This window comes from Phaenicophaeus curvirostris, chromosome 8 (assembly GCF_032191515.1).
Source record: "Phaenicophaeus curvirostris isolate KB17595 chromosome 8, BPBGC_Pcur_1.0, whole genome shotgun sequence".
In the NCBI taxonomy this organism is placed as follows: Eukaryota; Metazoa; Chordata; class Aves; order Cuculiformes; family Cuculidae; genus Phaenicophaeus; species Phaenicophaeus curvirostris.
The window spans coordinates 21,724,265-21,747,735 of record NC_091399.1 but is presented as its reverse complement, the minus strand read 5'-3'; the positions used below and the strand labels follow the sequence as shown (position 1 = coordinate 21,747,735).

Here is a 23,471-nt window from a genome sequence, read left to right as displayed (position 1 = left end):
CAATACACCTGTCAAGTAACAATCATCACTTGGTCACAAAGCCCACGGGAACACAAGCAGAGGCTTCGTGTTCATTATCCACAAAATGAAGACATTTATTTTTATGCCGTTTTAAATTTTCATGAATTTAACTCATCCGTTTGCTTCTCTCTAAAAGTCTAAATTTCAAGTACGAATTCCAAAACTGAAGGTACTTCTGTTGTTACGAGGGAGGAAACCAAGCATAAAAGAGGAAAAAAAGCCAAAAAACTCCAAAGAAATAAAAACAATGCGGTGATAGTGGTAGGAGGAACCGGTTCATCTTAGATGTGAATTATTTGTTTATGTCAAGCACTGTTATCTCAAACCACTGAAAAATGCAACCATGTATTTACAACAATGAAAAGATAATCTCTAGCACAAAGTAATTACATCAGGAAGGATTTGGGCGAGTTGGATTTGCTGCTTTTGAAACAGCGCTGATTTATAGTGAACATCGTTCGAATCCATTGTACAAAACAGCAGGCATCTGTCACATGATAAAATGAAATGTTTGTTTACTGAGTCTATTTTGTGTCTGACAGCAATTATCTAGCCTGATAACAGATATCTGGTCCAGAGAAGAGTGTACGCCCTTTCAAATAATCACCCCAGCATGATGCAGTGCCGTGCTCTTATATGGTACATGAGACAGCGCGATGGATGCAGTGAAAGAGCACCACTGCCGAAACACACGGAGCCGTTTACAGTCAAACTATATCTCAGGAAACTGAAGCAAGACAAATATTTATGAAAAACATCCCTGCTTTCCAAAGGGCTCAACTCCACCCAGACAGTCACAGACACAGTATAGGTTTGATTCAGAAGGCCATGGGAGAACGTAATCGGCTTAACCTCTAATTTGCACCAAAGTAGCTCAGATAGGAATCAGACTCACATGAACCAGTCAGTTTGGAGGCTGCAAGGCATGAAAGAGAAATATAAGCTAGAATCATGATCTTTTTCCCCAGATAGTACATCTGCAATTGAAGTAAAATGGCTCCTTTGAAAAAGATTCAAAAAGAAAAGAAATCCTTCAGTGATCAAACAGCAGAGCTCTGGTTTTGTGAGGTCCACACCCAGCTACAGACAGATCTTCGGACCTTGATGTACAAATGCCTAATGATGTTAGCACCGACCTACGCGTTGCTGGGTAAAAAGACAGTTCACTCAAGACCCAGTTAGCAACCGGCCATTTAGAAGCCAGAGAGTCCATCTCAAATTAGACTTTATCTGGGAAAAGCAAAGCCCCTTGTCCTGCCAAAGGGGACGCTGATGAATCTCACCAGTGCATGGCACATATCCCACCAGCTCCCACGGAACAGGAATACTTGTTAAAGTCATAAATCACACATGCCTGTGCATGGGATACAGAGGATAAACAAGTTTTCTGCTCTGTGAGGAGCCTGGTAGCAGCACTGACAGCCAGCTTAGAGGATCTGAGGTTTATTTGGGTTTTTTTAATTCCTTTTTAAGAATAAGCATACAAAATGGGAGAAGTCCAAGCAATGACACTCAGTTAAGCAAAAAGCCACAACAAACCAAAACAAACGAACAACCCACACCCATGAAAAAGTTGCCCTTTTTAATAGTTGAAGAATTAATTAACATTTCTAACAATAACACTTCGAACAAGACAGAAACGGAGTTGCTGAAAAAAAACCCCATGCGTTTTCCTTAGCAAGGGTTCAGGAGAAATGGCTAAAAACTCTCCTTCTCAGCAGAGGGGCTCCCTGTGAACACCTATTTCCATGTAGGACATCTACCAATCCTCCCCTCCAGCCTCCATCTGGTCTTCATTCTGTACAAATTCATCACATTAAAGGAGAAGACATATGGATTTCCCCTCACTTCCTACAAAGACACATCCCCATGAAGATGACAGGCACCGGTACATCAAGCTGTCTGCGACTGCTCCCTTCCCAGGCACCTCAAGCACACATTAAGAAAGCTCTTCCCTCTCCAAGGCCCGCAGTTCTCGGTGGGGAGATGGAAATACTCCAAACGGGAGCAGAAGTCCACACTGCAGGTAACCGTGCACAGCCCAGCTCTGTCCGCACGATGAGGGGCAGATGGGAGTCCTGCCCTCTCTGCCCATGCTCCACTCCAGCTGGGCTTGGGCCATCACCCTCCTCTGACTGTGAAGTCATTTACTTCCCCGAGGTGGTTTAAACCCTACAAGGTGCATATTTATCACTCAGAATAAACAAACAGAAAGAAAGCCTTCTCTACGACACTGCTAATCCAGTTGTTTATCGCCTCCACATCATCTGAGTGTATTTGAAAGCCACTATGAAACCACAGCCTCATCCCGCCCAGGCCTTACAGTTCTGCTGCTTGGTCAGGCACCAAGACCAGGATCAGGCTCTGCCAGCTTCCCACCCCAGCCCCACACCCCGTTTTTGCAAACCTCACCGATGTCCTGCCAAAATTCCCTGCCGGTTCATCCAATTAGCGCACCAGGATCGCCTTACCAGCTCCCAACACATACAAATGCTCTCTTCTATCTCATCCACATCTAACCAGCTCTTCAAAAGTCAAAAGCATCTTCCAGTTTACACATCCCAGTGCAGCTTCGAGCCTCCAGCCCCTCCGTGGCTGAGGAGGCAAGGCTGCACGCCCAGCTTTTGTTTAACTTGCATGGATCACGCATCCATTTAACCACGTTAGCAAACCCCCGCTCTTACCATCATTAAATTTTAGTTGCTTAATGCCTGCAAAGCCTTTTGAAGATGGAAAGTAGGTTTGGTGATTTTATAAGAACCACTTATTACACATGTTTTACAATGGCAGATGTTCAGTGAATTCAGAATTCTAGACAATCATTCAATATTGAATTAGTTTCCACTTCCAATTAATAAGAATATTTTAAAGGAAATCTGAATGCAGCCCCAACCGTGTTTGATACTGACATCTGGAAGAGATTCAATACAAGCTCACATTCTTGTTTCCCATATCATCTGTGCTGCTAATGAGTAACACGTGTTCTGCTGTACAAAAGCAGCAGAGATGGGAGTAGGACACCAAGGGGGATAATACAACAGCCCCAGACCAGCTCATAACTGAGATGGATTTTACTCAAATACTAAAGGCTAAGACACATTCTGTTGTATTTCCATGGAGATTTCTGCAGTGTTGTCAGCTGAAAAGTGCGACCAGCTCCTGCAAATTGCACGAGGCTGTGCTGGGGGCTCCTCGGCACGTTCGCACGGTTCCCATACATCACGTCAGATACAAGCCACACCAAGGGGAAAGAACACTCCTTAGAAGCAGGACACATTGATTATAATTGATTTTTGCGCGAGGGAATGACACAAATCTAGTTATTATACATAGAGACAAAAGAATCCAAACTTGAGGAACATCACGGGTCTCTGTGCTGTCAGGTACAAAGTAATATAAATTCCTGCAGGTCCTGCTAGAATTCATCACTTTACACAATTGAAAAGCAAGCATTGGAGGAGTCTAATCCTCCACACAGAGATTTCAACATTCCCACACGATAATTCCACAAACGTCCTTCTGGAGAAGGTTAATTTAAGGGCATCTTTTTACATCAGCCAGTGACAAGGATGACTGGAACAAGAAGGAAGAAAAGAGACAGGATCCTGAAACCTCCTCTTGAATGACAAGAGGGTTCTGTAAAAGAGGAGAGGAAGCCATTTTCTCTTGAACTGAAAAGCTTAAGATTCACTGCAGAACACCTAAGCAGACTTTGTAGTAACTGCTTCCTATAACCTTCACCACTCACCTCCAAAGACGTAAGCACATGGGCGAAGGGCCCCTGTTCCATCTGGAGTAATTGTTAACACCTATGCAACCTCCTTCTTATAGAAGACTTCGCACTGAGGGAAGCGTTTATACCAAAAAAGTACACTTGAGTATCGAGGCAAGTAAAGATCTACAGAGAGAAGTGATGCCTGCCACTCAGAGAAAAGACAAGCCCTTACAACTTATTTCATATGGGTGGCTCTGTAACAGGAGCTACTGAATACCTCCCTGTGTGTTCCTTCACCAAAGACCACCTGGGAAGCCAAATTGCTGGCAATTCCAATGCTGTTGTGGATAATGGACAACCTCCACCATGAATACAGAGAGCAGCCTTTACTGCCGATGACCATGAAAACAGCTTCACATTCCTAAGCGAGCCCTTGAGTAAGACATCCCTGCTCAGGGTCGGTGCTGGCAAGCAGCCCTAAGCCCTGAGAGATGGAAAAGACGAGTGGAGATGATCGAAAACATCACAGCTGCTTTGTGAAGAGAGGCAGTGGCACAGAGGAAACCACAGCCTTTTTCCTCATGGAAAAGGAGAAGCATTTCCACCATGATCACCACCAATATGGTTGGACTCCATGATCTTGTAGGTCTTTTCCAACCTAGTGATTCTGTGATTCTGTGAATAAGAAGCTGACTGTCCAGGACTCTTCCTGGATTACACAACTTTCCCCTCTGAATAAAGTGTGACCACCAGAAGAAAGATGCAGGGGAGAGAAAGAGGGTCTTGAAAGGTAGACTGGACCTTCATACTGGCCAGCAGGAAGACTAAAGCGGACCATCACTGCCCAAAGCATTTTATATTTGTATAAATGTACTGCTGATGTATTTTTGTGTCTTCCAGACTTTTGGCTGGAAGGGGAGGACAGCATTATGGTTTTCCTGTTCTATACAGCTCATGGCAGCAGCTCCAACTCTAACAAAACACAGCACATGTAACGCAGAAAGACACTGCTGCCCTTCTGTCATGATTTGGGGAGGAGGAGAAAAAAATATCAATGGCAAAGCAAGTTTTGGTGTGTTTCAACATCACTTTTCTATCTTAGTACACAGTCAGAAATACATGGCAGTGACAAAGGTTGTAGATTTGTTCTGATGAAAAGAGGAGATTCCTGGATACTTTAAGAAATAAATTTTAAAGTGTGGGGTGGGGTATATTTAGTTAGCTTTTATTTACACATTGTAGCTAGCAATTTAACCTTAAGTTTCAAAAGTCTATCAGTTACAACAGAATATGCTCACTGTTGCATTTCTATCACATGTCCCAGCACGTACTTATGTCCTGATTTTACTGTTGCTGCTACTGATCGGGCCTTCCGAGTCTCTCCTCATGCACCTGTGGACTGCATGGAAATGCAGCAGCTATCTCCCTTTAGTAAGACTATTTACACAAACCAGGAATTTCCCAGGAAAAGTATTTTAAAACTTCTTAAAAGCTGACATTTTCCACATTTGAGGAATAACTGACTTGTGTTTGTTCCATCCCCACACCATCACCACTGCCTGGTATCGATGCATTCAGAGCAGGTTCTGCTTTAGCAGAGGGAACAGCGGATCCCTCGTCAACTGCAACCAAAGCAGGACTGCAATTGAGTGAATGTTCATGAAAGCCCTCGAATGCACTTTAGAGTTTTGGCAGAGATGGACTGAAGGAGGAAACAAGCCCAGGAGAAACCGATATGCGCGGAAACTCAGGTGGGTGCATAGGGAAAAAAAAGGAGACAGAAACATTGTACTGAAAGCACAAACACAGCAGAGCTGTTGTACGTGGGGCTGGGTAAGTTCCACTTCGTATCATATTTTTCATGGTGGAACTACTTTTAACTGAATTTCCAGAGAGGCAAGGAGGAGAGGTGTAAAATTACAGGGGAAAGATTCAGGGACATGGACTGGTTAGGACTCTTTTGAAAACCAAACCAAACAAACAAAAGACCCCAAACCTCAGACACCACATATATCTGTTTGAAAGGAGTGAGCTATAAAACTTAAACTGCGAAGAAGAAAAACACATCCTCAAGAAATACTCAGTACAGATGGCAGGATTTGAGTGTAGGAGGAGTTAAAACACACAAGCTGTGCTAACTAAAACCATGTGCTTACTACGCACAAACGCAGCAGACGTTCCCATTCCAGTGCCTAGAGCCCAGTAATCTGCAGCAACGCCACTGCATGACATGATCCCTGCTCCTTTCCCCTTTCTCCAAGGAAAAAAAGCAAAACTACCCTCTGGAACTGCACGTTAACCTCCATCCTTCACCTTTACACAGGTTTCCACTGCTAAGGTTATGTGCAGAACCCCTGCCCTATGTGCTCTCAATCCCCAACTATCAACCCCCAATTAACTCCCATCCCACTGTCATCCACGCTGCCCTGACCTATTCCACATGCGGGCCAAACTATTCCAATGTTTCAATATACTGATTACACTTAATCTGCATTGTATTGTCATCATTTATTTCCTGCAGCCTTTCTAGACCTTTCTGTCCTGCACAGTAAAGTCTATGAAGCATCCTCTGCCTGCCCCCTGGGATCAGTCAGAGCTGCAGATGACAGACCCCACACCTTCTTCGGGGTGCTTTACATTTGGTAAAAATTCCTGCTGCTGTATTCTCCTAAGCAAAACAATCTTGCATGTCTTTCTGGAGGATGTGTTGCACAAAACCCATTCCCCTGCTCCAAGTCATCAGGAAAGGCACAAGGTTCATCTCATCTGTTCAGCAGAGACAACCTAACCTCAAGTGGTGTCTGCACAGATCTCACTGTTTTTTTCCATGCAGGAAAAAAATTCAAATTACGTTTTGAAAGCAGAAACGCTTTCTTCTGCTTTCTTAAAAAACAAGCTTGTACTGATGTTTCGTCCTTACCAGGATGTGAAATTGATAACCATCAAATAAAACACAGCTTCTGTAGCAATGTACTGCTGGTTAGAAAGGATGGATTACACCTAAACTATCCATTTTATGAAAAAATGTCAATGACACAATCAAATTTATTTATTATCACAGAATAACCAGGTTGGAAGAGACCCACTGGATCATCGAGTCCAACCATTCCTATCAAACACTAACCCATGTCCCTCAGCACCTCGTCCACCCGTGCCTTAAACCCCTCCAGGGGAGGGGACTCAACCCCCTCCCTGGGCAGCCTCTGCTACTGCCCAGTGACCCTTTCTGTGAAAATATTTTTCCTAATGTGCAGCCTAAATTATACAGCAAAACTCATGGCAATACCTAAGCAAGCAAAGCAAAGCCAGGCAATGCCAATCAGTCAGTACCTTGTTTAACCAAAGAAACTACAGCTGTCTTGTTTGTACACCTATCAAGCTAATGAAACAGAAAAGGCAATGAATGAAAACCCTGTTTGGTTTAACATCCGCTGAGCACAATTTTAAGACATTGTTACGCATGAGGCATAACCTTAGAGACAAACATCTGTACCAGGAGAACAAAGCAGCCTTTCAAAGCAGATGCACTGTGCCAGAGTGACAGTCTCCATGACCTCTGCTGCCCTCCTTTCTGACCAGAAGTATCGTCACAGCCCTACCTTCTCCCCAGGTCTGCAGCAAAACGCTGCTTCTGGGATCTCCTCTCCAGTAGTTTTCCATGCGTAAACACACACACTCATTCATACACGCGCGCTCTCTCCCCCCAGCATCCCTTCTCCCAAATGAGTGTCTGGAAAGCACTTCACGACCATAAGAGCATCTTTTCATCTGTATAAACAGAACAGCATTAATGTGTTGAGTTCCATTTAAATAAACCCAGAACGCACAACTTCTGTTTGCATGCCAAAGAACTGAGAACAAAGCAGTCCACCAATGTCTCAGCAAGGGGTTGCTGAGTTTTTCCTGTTATCCTCAAGTGGTAGAAAACAGACAAGTTTCCCATCCTTGATCTGTAACTCAAGTGTAGGTGATGCTCTTGCACCACTCTCGGGTCCCGTTGAGCACCAATCCTTTTAAACAGCCAGCACTGCTCAGGCTGAGGACTCCCCAGACACGGCTGTGTTTCAGAAATGCCCGACTTCCATCACAAACTTGTATCAAGACTGTTAAAGACACAGAATTATTTCAGATAAACTGCAAGTCTTGTGCCTTAACAGCCCTAATGAAAGAACTAAGTGTAGCGTTCCTTTTCCATCACTGTTAATGGATTAAGTGGCCTTCAGCCCTGTGACTGCACAAAGGGGAAGAAAGGAACAAACACGAACTATTCCCAACATTCCCCGCTCATTATTGCAAACAACATCCAAACTTTTTGTTGTGAAAGTCTCTTTTCCCCAGAGATAGCCCATAAATTGCCTCAGATTTATCCCTCTTTACTGTAGAAAGGATAGGAAGTTGCATGGAAACAATGAATGGAAGTGCACTTTTTATCAGGCAAGGACAGGAAGCATTCCACTTGGTTTACATGAGAGCTCCATATTGAGGCCAAAAGGGGGGGAAAAAGCCTATAAAAATCAAATGCCTGCTTAGAGCAAAAATAACTAAAACAGGCTTCAAACCCATTGTATTTTTCATAAAGCAGCATTGAAACTCCTTAACCCATCCTACCCACACTACGACCGTTACTGCATTCCTGAAAATGAGTAAATTAAAAATGACAGAGAAGGAAATTCCAGACTTCACACAATCAGTTTCAGGAGATGAAGAGAAAGAACTATACCAACTTTCACAACCAGCTACAGAGGAATTAATGCATCATCAAACAGCACGCACACAAACACATGTGTAAACACAGGTTGCACCCCGGCAGTCTCTGCTTGTGAAGAAAACAAGTCTGCTGAGTCTCTCAGAGCAAAACGTTACGTATTTAAATGGCTAACGTGTACTTCAGTTCCCTGCACTGACAGGGACTCCTGAAAGGGCTGCTACAAGTTCTAACGCAAGGAAGGGCTGGTATTGCATCTCAGGCAGCATCAACAGCTACAGATAAAGGTACCAACACGCGCAGTAACAGAAGGATTATAGAAAACGCTCACTACACAGGGAGCTGGGGGCAGATTTCTGGTTTAGGTAGATTTTGTTGTTTGTTTGATTTTCCATTTTGTTTGTTTGTCTTTCTTTCTTAAAGTTCAGTTCAGAAGCGTTTAAAAATGAGAAGCTGCCTGGTGCTGCGCTGGCTGTCCGAGGGGCGCTGCCACGCAGTGAAAAGAGTTCATACCCAAAGCCTCATCTGGTGGCTAATGAGAGCAACCCTGAGGAGATCAGGGGAGACCGAAGGTGCTCATGTTAACTGAGCCAGGGTGCACACCAACCACAGGCTTGAGAGCTACTCTTCCAGGTTAGAAACATTTATAATTGCTGTTACTGAAACTATTAAATACACAAAACTGTCTAAATTATTACGGTATTACAGACTTCTACAAACCAGCCTTTAATTCATAACATTAGCATCATTTTTGATAGCTCTAAAACGAAAGTGCAACCAACATTTTCCAATTTATTTCTTTATTCAGGCCCAAATTGCTTCCATTCCTTCACATCCAGAGACACATTGAACTTACAGGGGCTCTGTCTGTGCCTTTTTTTTTCCTTACCCTCCTTTCCACAATTCTCCTGAACTTCCCTGACATGTTTTCTTTTCTATCTAACCCTTCCTATTCCATTATGAGGTTCCTACACTCAGCATGACCAGCACCTACAGACAATGGGCTCTTCTTTCAGTAAGACGTCTTGCTTTTCATCTGTTGGTTGGATCATTAGCAAGTCACTTTTTGGTCTTCAGAGAGGAAATAATGAATTCCGGACGTTGGTGCATATGGATGCATGTGCATCTGGAGAGAAAGAGGCCAGTTCCTTTCAAAGGTATCTTCTTTTTGACAGAGATGCAGAGCACCGGACGATGCAGTTTGCAGCCCAACAGCAACTTGCGTGCATGGGAGACTTGGCACTTGAGCATAATCCATCTGAAGAGCAGGCCAGCAGGTACCGCCTTGAATCCTTGGCCAGTTCTGAAGCACATGGACCCTGCTCACAACACCAGGCTTTCAGTGCAAAGCAGATGTGGAGAGCTTTCTGGGCTGGCATTTGGGGATTATCCCTCCCTCAGTGTTTCCCGTCAGAAGCTCATCTGTGCTCACCAATAGGTGCTTCACTCGAACATTAAACTGTATAATCCTAATCTCAGCTGGCACATCAGGAACATCACTTTCTACTACAAAAGGGAACATCTGCTCAGCGCCAAATGTCAGGACGATCTGATAAACATGCCGCTACCCATGAAGCTGGAACATAAGCAGCACCTCTGAAAAGCACGGCTCGCATGCTGCCAGTCAGAGCAGGACGCGCTGGGGCTGCCTCTCCCACCTCAGCTGCAAGTGGACTGAAAATTATGGAATCCTGGAATGGTTTGGGTTGGAAGGGGGCTTAAAGCCCATTCAGTTTCACCCCCTGCCACGGGCAGGGACACCTCCCACTGGATCAGGGGCTCCAAGCCCCATCCAACCTGGCCTTGAACCCCTCCAGGATGGGGCAGCCACCCCTGCTCTGGGCAACCTGGGTCAGGGCCTCCCCACCCTCACAGGAAAACATTTTTTCCTGATATCAGTGGAACAGCCCCTTCATAAAATGAAGAAATGTTGCGCTGTGGCTTGGGCTTCCAGTTACGGCAGCTGGCAACAGAGCGCTTCAGTCCCACCAAACAGAGCAGACCGCAGGAGTGACAAAAGCCAAAGGTAAGGAAACAGTCTTGGGGAAAGATGGCTCCGTGACTGAAGGAGTACCAGCCCTTTCCTAATTAAAAATAACAAGACTGCAAGTTCAACTGAAGGTTGAATTCCTGTAACTGACCCTTTAAGGACAAGTTCACTACCACTAAACGTCTCACTGCACAAACTGATCCCTGTCAAGGACTTAAGCAAAATAAATCTTCTCTCCTCAAATCACTTAATGTTTCAGTCTTGTCTTGAAGAAAGTAAAAAAAAAAAAAAAAAAAAAAAAAGAAAAAAAGGACAGGAAAAAAGATAAGATCTACAGTACTCTTCCCCAGCTCCCACTCCACTGAACTCTGCTCAGGTTCTGTTGCAGACCAGCAGGGCTATCAGTTCTGGAATACACTAAATACTGGCACATATTTTTCCAAGTTCATCAAGGTATCTCAGACAGGTTGGCTGCCTGCAGCTGGTGCTGGAGGCTACTCAAGCCACAGGTCAACATCCAACCATGGCTACAAATGTAACAGAGCTGTGGTCCTAAGCTGTGGTCCACAGGTCACGACGGCTCAACTGCTCACAAGCGGTCTGCATAACCCCATTTTCTGTGTGCCAAATCCAGCTGGAAACTCTGATAGATAAGGTGCGTGGCGGCCCTGGCAACACTCTGAGGAGTGGCTATGCACCTAAATGCTGGTGCAGAAAACAAATCCCTCACTTGTGAGTCACCAGGGACAGAAGTCAATCAGAACAGCTCTCGGGCAGCACCAACATGGCTCTGTGCTACGTGTACGCGGCCTGCCATGCCATCCGCATGGGGCAGTGGGGACAGACTCATATGAGCAAGTCTCTCGTGGCACAGCAGGTCTGACAGACCTATACATACATGTGACAGACAGACACAGATAATTCTACAGGTGGAGGAATGAAAAACCACTGAAACCTAATGCTGCAGGTTTACCAGACAGGATGAATCATCCAACACCTTACCACAGCCAAAACCAGAGTGTCTCATCCCCTCCATCTCTCTCCTTCACACCAAAACTTCCCAGCTACCTTATTTTGACGCTTATCAAACCTACCTTCCTCAGGAGCTGATTCAACTCACTACCATGACAGGAAACCAACCCAGCAACAAAGAGATGAAGCAGGTTTCTGTTGGTCTTTGGCGCGCTGAGTGACAGGGAAGAAACCTAGAAGAGCAGCAAGGCTGGCTCCCACCACAGGCAGGGGGTAACCTGCACCTCTGGGCAGCAGGCGGCCGCCAAACACAAGTGTGCTCATGAAACGGCAGGCTGCACACGAAAAGACCTTCCTAGAAAGAGAAACTGCCAATTTTAGAAAACGTGCTGACTCTGCAAACAATTCTCCTTCTAGTCCATGATCAGCACTGCCACTTTCAAAAGCCCCTCGTGCATTCTCACTTTGACTGTTTCTTTACACACTGGAGAACACAAATAACCACAGCTTAGCAACTGCTCAACTATCAAAAAGGCTTCACGCAATCCTCACTAAGTTTCACATAGATATGCGTGTGTGTAAATAAGTATAAATATATATTTGTACACACAGATATTATACACACCCCATATTCTCCAAGGCTATCTGTCATATCTGTTGACAAAAAAATCCAGTGGAAATGAGAGCAATCAATCATACTGAAGTCGTATAAAGGTATTTGTTCCAGTTTCAAAGAATACACAGGAGACTGATGGTTTTGAACATCAAGCTCTTCCTGCAGGGGTTTCGTTGACTTTCCTCGGCATTACTGAAGTCACCGTTTACAATGACAGGACATTGCAGTCATGACACAAGGTCTCTTAAAATTGCTTCCCTAATGAGCATTCCCGTAAGGTCGCTATTAATACCACAGATGGAAGGCAGGACTGAGGCTACCTCCTCTCTATGTGGTGACCAAATCACATTCCAGCACACCCCTCTGCTCCCCACCTTTCTGTGTTAAACTCCTGAAAACTGTGTCACAGCCACACTGGGAAGATCTTACAAGTAGCAGCTTTAGTCCTGAGGGGGAGAAGTCTTGAGTTGGAATGGTTTTAATCACAAAGTCACTTATACTATTAGAATTAACCTAATGCTTTTATCCAAACAGAATTTATTTTCAAGGAGACTGAAAGAGATGTAAAACGCTTTCACCAGATCAGCTCCCAGCTACATTCCAAGCCAGACCTACCTGTAGCTTACAGGGGAGGGACAAGGCAGGAGCAGAATGATATTTAAAAAAAGCTGAAATGAGTATCAGGGAGTTTTACGTACAGCTCTGATTAAACATGTCTCGAGTAAGCCCTATTTGGTTTACAAGTTCTTCTGGCCATGGCAGAAGTGGTTGCTTGTAGACAAATGCCCTGCTGCAGCCGTGCAGTAGAAGAGCTTGGGATCAACTCTTTTTGGATCAATGTGAAATGCTGTTTTCCCCTGCACTCACTGAACTTTTTCCCATATAAAGAGGACAAACCATCTGTCAGCCAGTAACATGGAAAAAAATCCAAACAAAACCCCAAACCAACACACTCTGAAAATTATCATCTGCAATGTCCAATCTCCTCCTTCAAAAGCAGAAGGATTTTCATCCCAGTGCAGGGTTCCCATGAGGAGATCCTGGGTAGTTACACAGCTCTGTAGCACTTGATCCAGTACGTCCATGCACCACAGCCATTCATCCAACCCTTCTAAACACCTGGAAGCAATTCCAGACAGTAACAGGAGCTTTAACCAAGCTCCTAGATCCCAGAAAGTCCTGAACAAAGAGCCAAACTCCTGTTATTCTACCCTGAAGAACCTTCCAGTCAGAAAAAGATGCCACGGCGAAAAAGGGCAGAGGAGACTACTTTCCAATAGTGTTGGGCAGCTGCTGCAGCTGGGCAGCACCTTACTCAAGAGGCCAGCTACACAGAGAGATTAAATCTTAAATCTAGATGAAGGTCCAACTGGTCAAAAGCAGCTGAAAGTAGGATTAAAACATGACGGTTCTGGGAACTGCACACATTTCAGCGTCTGCATCCACTCCACTCAGCTGGCTGGCAGGTACCTGTGCTGAAGACAGCAGCCTCTCCAGTGCAGACACGATCGGCCGCACTCACCGTACAGAGCTGGGAACCAGAAAGTCTGAATCGTCAACACAGAACGCGAACCACAAAATTCAGATCCCTTTCCTTTATTGGTGTTTATTGTGCAGCATGACTTGATACACAGTTTGTGGCCTCAAAGGAGGAGAAATTTTTCTATAGGAGGAAAAGCACCCCTGATTCAGATCAGCCCCAAACCCATCCATCATAAACACCTACATCTGTGGTCTTTAACTATAAAAAGGCTTTTTGAAAAACTGAATTCATGAATAACATCCAGGGGTTTGTTTGCTGGGCACAGTATCTGTCCAGAACAAGTGCATATTTCTTTTCATCTGCTGCTGCTTCTATCAAAATTCAGACAATTAAATAAGTAGATCTGCTACTCAAGCCAACTGTGTTTGGATTACAGCTATGAAAAGCAGAAAGTGCCTTTGTTTTTTCCCTCCCAAAACCAGAAGAAACTGAACTTTGTTCTCTTAACAAGGCTGACTCAACAGGATGAGCGGAATATAAGTGCAGAGGTCAAGTGGCCCAAGAAATCTCTGGTTTCAACCTCTGCTCAGAAATGCTGACCAGAAGCAACTGAAACGACACCTGAACATTAACAAACTTGGTACTTACGCCACACTCTAAAAACAGGCTCTGTTTGAAGTGTGATGTTACAAATTAAACTTGGCTGTTAAGCTAATACTGAAGTGTGAAAAACACCCAACCCATCCTCCACCAGTCCACAGGCCGTCCCACCACAGCTCAGCGTTGTTGCCATCATCACAGTGAAGTTATCTCGAGCAAGACAACCTAAACCAGAAATTGTAAGCCCACCTGTAAGCCTAAACAAATATTTTTCAGACTATTTGCAAAGAGTCAAGGATCCGAGACTCTGTAAACGCCCAGACTCAGCAAACCAGATGTAGGTTTCCTAAATACGTAAATATCATTAAACCATCATTAAGTTTAGCACTTAAGATAAATGGTTTACACTAACATGACTCCACGGCTATATTTTCCCCTTTTATAACTTGTTAACATTACTACCACTAATTTATATGGCAAAAGAAATGTAGCAGTTGAAAAAGTGAGCTTGTCCTCAGGCAAATAAATTGGTAGCTTTTAAATGAGATTTCAAATTAACCCTATTTACCTCACACCACATGTTCTCCCTGAATGCTTTAGACAAAAACACCTCTTGAATGTTATTCACATCTTCCTTTAAGAGAACAACAGTTAAGCCAACAGTGGGGTATGTGACCACAAAGCACCCGGCCAGAGCGCCACTGGGCAGGGTACAGCCCATGCTGGACTGTTCTTCTGCTCCCCTCAACACACCAGTCCCACAAACCACTAAAATTAAAATCTCAGAATTACTAATGGAAAACTGGGACTGGGTAAATTATTTTGTCTCAGCTGCAAGGAGAAGCAAGGCAAGAAGGCAGATGCTCCCTCGTCTTCCAGGCACTGTGCCCTACCAGCTCCCTTCCACACGGGTGGGGGACACAGCTGAAGCCAAAGGAATGTACAGGGGAGAGGGAGCCCTTGCGCATCCTCCTTCCCGCTCTCCCCCATGATGCGGCTGCGAGCAGCCTCACCCAGTGGGAGGTGTCCCTGCCCATGACAGAGCGTGGAACTGGATGGTCTTTGAGGTCCCTTCCAACCCAAACCATTCCAGGATTCCATGAACTGTATGATACAGAACTGACAACAGAAATTATGCATTATTGCCTCCAATTCTTTCTTTCACAGTCTTTGCCTTCTAATCTTTTCACAGCTTCTCACTTCTCAGTCAAACCCCATATTTACTTCCTTAACGCCTCTACAACAAAACTTAAATGACCATAACTTCATTGGTTGATATCATCCTCTGGTACACCCTGCTGCACATTCAGCAATGTCTTTGCCAGACTGTTTCATTTCTTTTTCAACTATAACCTCTCTGGGGCAGGCATCTACCCTTACCATGAGGTTATCCATTCAGCTTGACTTAGAAGCTTCCAAGTTCAGCTATTCCTATCCGCATAAACACTGTGTCATCAGTTCATCACAGCAGAAGTTCATGTTGCAGGAAGATAACAAGTGTGACCTGTTTCCACACATGAGCGTTATCTTGTTTGACCAGATACAATCACAGTGTAACGCAGCCCCATGAACCTTGTAGGATGCCAATCATGGGCTGGGAAAGATGAAATGCATAAAAAAATGCTTTAGTAAAAAACTTGAATGCCAGTCTTGAAAGACTGAGAAAGCCTTATCACCAAAAGCTACCTAGTTCTTCAGGTGACAACTATATCACATTTTCAACCAATATTGCTTTAATTAAAGGCTACCTATGTTTGTGGTTTGCTTTTCAATGCAAAGTGATTTTCTTTGTAAGCATCCGACAGACTTCAACTTGAGAAACTTCCATCTTTCAAGAGTTATCCCTTCAACCTAAAATTTTCAGGCTCCTCCTTATGCCTCAGCACAGCAGCATTCAGAAAGAAGCCTGTGAGCAGTATTACAACACTAAAGAACCACTGTTTTCTTAAGTCAGAGACGATGTGCAATTTGAACTGCATTACCTGTTTTGTAATTAACAGCTAATTTGGGGACTGTGTGAGAATCTCAGTATTTCTTGCTCCCTTCTAAACAGCAAGGTTCTGTAGAGTCCTGTTTTTTCTTTCTTAAACAAGAAGTCTTTTTGAGCAGGCTGCTCTGTTAAAATAAACAAAGCCTAAGGACACTATCCACACAAACAGCTATAGGTCACTACCCAACTGTGCTCCTTATCTCATTATATCGTCTAATTCTGCAATGTGTTTTCTTCTGGGATGTGATAATTACCTTTGTGTTTCTTTGTTTTTAACAAAAACTTGGAGATACCGGAATCTTTTAAGGAAACCATGAATCATTCTGGAAGGCTGTGTGCAGTAAGAGTCACAGTTACAACGCTTCCTAGATCTTACAGCTTCATGGCCTTCACTTCCCAAAGGAATCTGCTTTCTTGGACCCCTGCTTTTAGGAAAACAGCTCCAGGAGGATACAAGTGCCAATAAAACAAGAATTTTCTGGTGAGGAACATCTCAATATACACATTCAGAAAATGAAAATTCATTCTAAATAAGCCACAAAATCCACAGGGAGACCATGTGTTTCCCTTTCCACTGAGGATTCAAACCACGGTAATATACTTGCAGCTTAATCAAGTTAGGGCCAGCAAGTATGTATACTGAAACCCAGCCAAGTCCTGAAATCATTACCTTAAACCCTGCATGCGTGCTGAACGCTTTAACAGCACAACTGCCTTCAACTCCCACTGAAATCGGTCGGTGCTTGTGGGGATGCTGGGTTTCATTATCTCACAGGGTCAAGCTCTTCATCCTTAATCAGGCAAGGATCCAGAGGAAGCCGATGGGGAATTTGCCAGAGAAAGGACTAAACAGAGAGTGAGAAAGGCTAACTCTAAACAACTTGGGAGCAGATCTTTATGCAGAACAGAGAGCACACATAGCGTATGCCTGATTCATAGGGAGCAATTTAGCTCACGCAGATGGCAGCCACATGTACAAAGATCTGGCCGTATATACCCTATACATGTGCCTCCTCTTCATTGACAAGAAAAAAGCTCATCACCGGAATGGATTTTGACTATCTAAAATCTACATTTTGACATAATAAGTCCAGTAATGAGATTTTCAAAACTGTTAAAGTAACCATAAAAGAATATAAGTTCTTATCAGTTTAATAAATTCAGTTGTGAAATAAAACTCTAACCAGTACCCTTGAGGTTCTTCTGTGCCCTTCAGACCCCACACCAAATCAAAATCACTCGCAATGAACAAGTAAAATTGCTCACTAAAGGGACCTCTCTAAAGGCAACCTGCAGTATCAGCCAGAGCTCCTAAATGAGTTACCAATGGTTTGCTTTCCATTTCCCTGGAGCTGAGGTTTTGTTCGAGGAGTTTCTCATTCAACGCTACCACTCACTCCTTTCTATCCAGGAAAAATCTCACACCCTGCTCATTGCACCGCTTCTTCCCTTCCCAATACAAACAGATTCTGGACTTCCTTCTGCTCATTTCTTCCCTTATCCAGCCAGTGACCTTCGTTTTCTCCTACAGGATTTCTCTCCATACAGCCCTAACAAGAGTGTTTGAAGCAATCCAGAGATGTGGTTCTGCAAGAGTTAACCAAGCCCACATTTTCTTAATGTACTGACCAGCTGCTTGTTAGTTGTAACCAAAAGGAGCACGCGCGCTGGCAGTTAACTGTTAAACGCATTCTCAAACCTATTAATAAGCTGAAAACAATTCAAGCCCAGGACACGAGTACAGCATTATACTCCCAGGCGAGCATCAGATATAAAAGGAGAACTGAGATGGCGTACATATGAAATCACAATGGCTCTTCTCCTCAAACAGTCTTTATTGACTTTTGCTTTTTATTTTTTCTTAAAGGGAAGTCAGGGAAAGGAGTTGTAACTCAGGAAATAAGTCCTTTGTGCCCAATGCTAACATTGCCTTCACGAGGCATGTATCTCGGTATCACTGCTGCCCGGAAAACAGTCTCAGGGAACCTCAAAGCTGATTCAGGTTTCACTAAAATAGAAAACATTCACACATACATCTAAAGTCCTTCCCTTGCAGAGACCCCACAGATGCTGAAATCCACCTCCCCGCATGGCAAAGGTTCAGCTTCCATCTCAGGGCTTCCCTGATGAAGGCAAGAGCCCCTTGACACTACAGACAGCAGAGACTCACGCTCAGAACTCAGCTGCTGGTGATGTACCACTATTTATTGTCTTTTTCAGTGCACAAAACTCCCTAGATGCTCCTTCTGCAACTATCGAACAAATAAGACTTCGGGGGGAAAAAAAAACACAGGTAGATTCTGTAAAAACACACCACAAAATATTAATTAAGAGTAAAAGCCTGAGGATGTTCAGCCTGAGAGATCAGAAGCTCTTTTGCTAGAGACTTTGCTGGAAGCAGACACCCAGCAAGCAGGGTGGCTTTTCCCTTCCCCACACACGGGGCGAGCAGTGAGAAACCTTGCAGTGAGACTTTCAGAGTGACTGAGCAACGCTCAGAACAGCATCACTCAGTTTTCAAGTACAATCAGTAAAGGACAGCGTTATTTAGAAAACAGTCACACATCCTGGAACTTACTGGATGTAGAATAACTTGGCAGTGGAGTCAGCAGTCTGTGGGGCCTCACACACGCTCTGCAGGCTTTGAAACAGTCCCCCAGAAAGAGTATTAAATAAAATGAGTAATAGCTCTTCCTGCTAAACATTAGAGGGACACGCAAAAGCTATTGAGTCAGCACTTGGTGGTGGCAGCTCGTATAGTCAACTCTGCTTGGCTGGAATTTATAACAGTCTGAAGGTGACCACTGCTATGCATCTTGCATACCTAGATATGTTTTTTTCAATAATTATTATTTTTGTAGAAGAAAACATTCAAACAACCCATTTCAATATATCCATAACTAGGTGGTAACATCAGGTTTTGATTACTGAGAAAAATCCAAAAGCTAGGGACTCTTTCCCAGCTGACAGAAGTTGGATATTAAATAAAGGGCATTTTAACACGAACAAAAAACCAATCAGACAAAGAACCTAATACAGAGCCTGTTTAAGTCACTGTAATGGTTTTTTCCACATCGTTTGGTAGGGTTTAGATAAGCTCCAACGTTCCAAGCTTTCACTTGCTAGCACTGCAGCATGACACCCTGCATGTGAAGAGTTCCAGCTCATGCTCCTGACAAGGACTGCTGCCTCTCATTTAATTAACAGTTTTAACAGGAAAAGCGTGCAAGCTCCAACACTGCATTGTACCACGGTGCATTTCTTTTCCATAATACATTGTCTGTCACTGCTGGAAACTCTGCTAAGTTGGCAAACCCTTCTTATGGGTACGGTCACGTGAACAAAAAAGTGTTTCTGTCAGCTTTTCATGTGCTCTGGGTGAGGAGGTGTAGTTATGCAAGTAAATCACATGGGGTTCTTGCTTCTCCACTTCTGACCAGACATGTTTGATTTGGTGGCTGAAGTCTCACTGTGCCACCAGGTGAGCCATAGATCAAGTTCTTCAATGTACGTGAACAATACTCCGACACACAACTTCTTACAGAAGAAATTCAGTTTTGATCTAAAACAAACATGAGGTGCTGCAGAAAAGGGAGGCTCCACTACCCCACCACCCACCTTCAAGGGTCCTTGTGTTTGCTCTAGCAACGGCAAAGGTGCAGGGAAAACCAGCCACTCTCTGAGGACTTCAAAAGCTCTCACGTAAGCACACAGGAGCCAAACTGAAATTCATTCTTCCTATCAGTGGACTCGTGGTTAAACACCCATTCCCTTCAATGATGTCAACACCCATCGTCTCACCAACACCTCAAGAGATTCGGGATCATTTTCTGGCTGCACAACACAGAAGCAGTCTTAACATCAATGCTGCCTGGGAAGCTACTGGGTAAAGCATAAGCCTGACTGCATCCCTACTGTAAAAAGCCACCCCCTACTGATGAAGCGAAGAGAGGTACCAAGGTTTTCTAATGGGATACAAACACCTGAACAAACAGATCCAAACACCCACGCTCCCGTCGAGGCCAACACAGACCCACCTTATCGTGAGCGAGAAACCAGGCAGGGCAGCTCAGCAGTGCCACCCCTCAGCTCCACCACCAGAGCCACACCTGGCTGGGAAAGGACAACAGTCCTTTAAAAAAAGTCTTGCTTAGCACAAATGCTCTTTTCTCTGGATATAAAGGCTACAGCAACAAATCTAATATATTTAGAAAGAAAGCACGGAAGTGTATTCTTATTTACCAATTCCTTATCTGCCCTTAATTTAATCATTACCAGTTTAGGTAACAACCTCAGTCAACTGCAGTTATCACTCATCATAAATATAAAGTGAGACCCCATATTTAATCCACAATACATTAAGTCATTTTGTGAAAACAATGTGTTTATATTAAAAACTTCCAATGTAACTGTTGTATTTAAATGCCCTTTGAGATTATCCAGGAGATCACAAGGATGCTTGTTTAAAAAGTCCATGCCAGCTGCTCTGTGTGTATATTAGGAGCCTGACAAAGGCAACAAACACTCATTACTGATGAGATCACCCTAACTAAGAAAACACACTAATACACATCTTGGATGCAGACAGTTACAGGGAGGAATGAGGAGGAAGAACACAAGCCCAAGGGAAGAGGGGAGCAGAGAGCACCCCACGCATTGCAGGGTCCCACTGAAAGTGAGTAATAGCTTTGAGTCCTTTCACTGGCACTGGTTCCCACTAAACTTCTCTGCAATTGCACCAGTCACGGCCTGGTTAAACAACAGCGTGGAGGACCTAACAAGGAGTGGGTAAGAAGAAGAGGCAAACCAACCCAGGTATCACAAATGGAAGAGTAACATCAAAAGACTTGAGACCAGGACAACCATTACCACTTCAGGACATGAATCCTAGGATTTATTCCATTAAGGAAGAAGGAGCTGTACTACACTGCTTTAATACTTCTGCCATACAACTGTCCGAGATGAAATGTCATTCTGTCGTATCAGATCAGGCACTTACAGACTGGATTAGAATGGGATTGAGGGGCAGACAACATAGTGACTCTGTGAAGAAAGTTACAGTCTAGACATGAACTCTTTGGAGTTGTCGGGACCAGCAGCCCACGAAGCAGCAAACCAACCGTTGCAGCAAGGGAACCCAGCAGGGAGCACCAGGACACCAGCACACAGGCTGGCACTGAGCAGCACCAGAGGAAAACCACATCCCTTCTGCTGGAATGGAGGATTGCTCCTTTCCAGAATGTAATCAAAGCAACTGGAAAAAGGAGACAACTATCAGAACTGAATCAAGTTAATTAGTTCAGTCAACTAGAATAAAAAACGTTTATTGCTCTTATTAAATTAATCCAGCCCACTAGGCCAAAAAAGCACTGATTCATTGCTCAGAAATCCTCCCTAATAAATCCCCATTTCACTCTTCTTCTTTGAGCAATCTTGTCAAATCATAGACAGATACCTGAATGCTTGACCTATAAAACCACCGTGAGTGTACTGTTATTTCTCTGGAGAAGGAAGTTGCATTCGAGGACTTCTCGAGGCAGAAGTTCTTTGTTAGCAACCTTTGTTAGCAATTTTTTTTTGCTGAACACTTGTGTAGCGCTTGCGTGATGTGGAAACAAACAGAAGAACTAGCTGGTCAGGTGCTCTCCACATACAGGAATATTTTAACATCATCATCAAACAGCTCAATACTCGGAATCGCTTCATTGGAATTCTTTTCTCCTGAATAATATCAGTAAAGCTGAAGTGCAACCCGGTTCTCCAAGAGCTTACTCACTTGCAGGCTTCTTGCTGCAAATGGACCTCTGAGATCCAGTAAGCGTAACAGGGACCCAGAATTACATAACTTTAGTTTTTAATGTTCTTTTATTCAAATCATCACAGAGAGTTGTTTTACATATTGTTTTACTTTGGGCATGAAATTGCTTCAAAACCACTTTGATAATCTGAAAAAGTAAAAGAGAATAGAGATTTGAAGAGAATTCACAAGCAACAGAACACTGTCTTTTCAGGATTGCTTTTATTTTCCTGCTGCTGGCATGAAGCACTCCCTACTCTGAGCATTTCAGTTACATGACTTTTTTCTCGTTATAGAAATTATTACTAAAGCCACTTAGCTGACCTCTTAACGAGAGATGCTCCAGAGACACTGGAGAAACATTTGCTAAGTTCTACAGTTCAGGCAACTGTAATCTTTCAAAAAACCTCAGAGCCCTTCCTATGATGCATATTTCAGCTCTCTCACTTCCATCTGTGATGACAAATGTTATTACAGCGATCAAACACCAGCACTGGGAGAATGAAAGTGAACACTGCTATCACTATGGCCACAAGCGCTACTTTAGCAAGAGAAACAGCTCCTGGCCTAGTTCCAAAAAGCAGCTGGGACAAGTAATATCCAAGGTACTCTCTGAACAGTTTTCTTGCCGCCTCTCCCAAACAACCATTACTTTTTCAGCTTGAAAGTGAAAATATCCCATAGAACACTTAATTATGGCTTGAAATTCATTAGTGCCATGAAAGGAGATTTCAAAGCAGAGAATGCAGAAAACTGGCAACCTTTACAAATTCCATAGCTTAACAAATCATCCCCAAGGATCAGGTCTGCCCTAATCAAAATCTAATCCACACAGTAAACTTGTACCATGTTGCTCAAACTGTGCCTGGGATGTAATGCAGTCCTACCTGCTGTTGTAAGGGTTCTTCTAACGATGCAAGAAAAGCCACATTTTGCCTTAAAATTCTTTTGCATACAGCAAAGTAAGAGTGGTCAAGGGTTTGTGTTATTTTTAAGACAAATGGAGAAACTAAGAAAGAGTTAATAAGGGCCCACAGTACAGAGAGGATTTTAAAGATCTACAAGCAAAATTCCAAACCCCAATTCCCCTCAGAAAACAAAAGCACAGTATTTTTAGCACAGTATTTATAAAATAATTGTGTGGTGCTCAGAATTTCTTAAAGACAAGTTTATGCAATAAATTTCCTCAAAAAGAAGAGGATCAATGCCATTCACCACCCCACGACATACAGTTCCCCGCAAAACTCCTTTTCATCAGCTGAGCCCTTCCCTCCAGAGACAGGCAGGAATGCTGCCGCGTGCCTGCATCTGGACCACTCCAGTACTGCTTTATGGGCTCGATACAGCTTAGAATTCCTTTGGCACCATCCAGAGTCAGTTCTCATCAAAGAGCCAGACTTTCATGTTTACTGATAACTGCTCTGGTTCAAAGCACTCAGTACATACCCTTGGTCCGCTGAATCTGCCCCACATCCCACTGCTCCACGTGGGTGCAGAACTGCAGAAATTCAACTGTTTTCAGCTTCAGCGCCTTGCTGACACAGAAGAAACGCAGTCCGATGCATCCAAGCCATTTCACCTC

General features: G+C 43.8%; 1 protein-coding gene across 1 annotated transcript in view; it reads right to left on the bottom strand.

Moving 5' to 3' along the window:
* The window catches only part of TGFBR3 (transforming growth factor beta receptor 3), an 88,768-nt gene that overhangs the window by 59,704 nt on the left and 5,593 nt on the right, over positions 1 to 23,471 (bottom strand). The gene's annotated exons all lie outside the window — the stretch shown is intronic.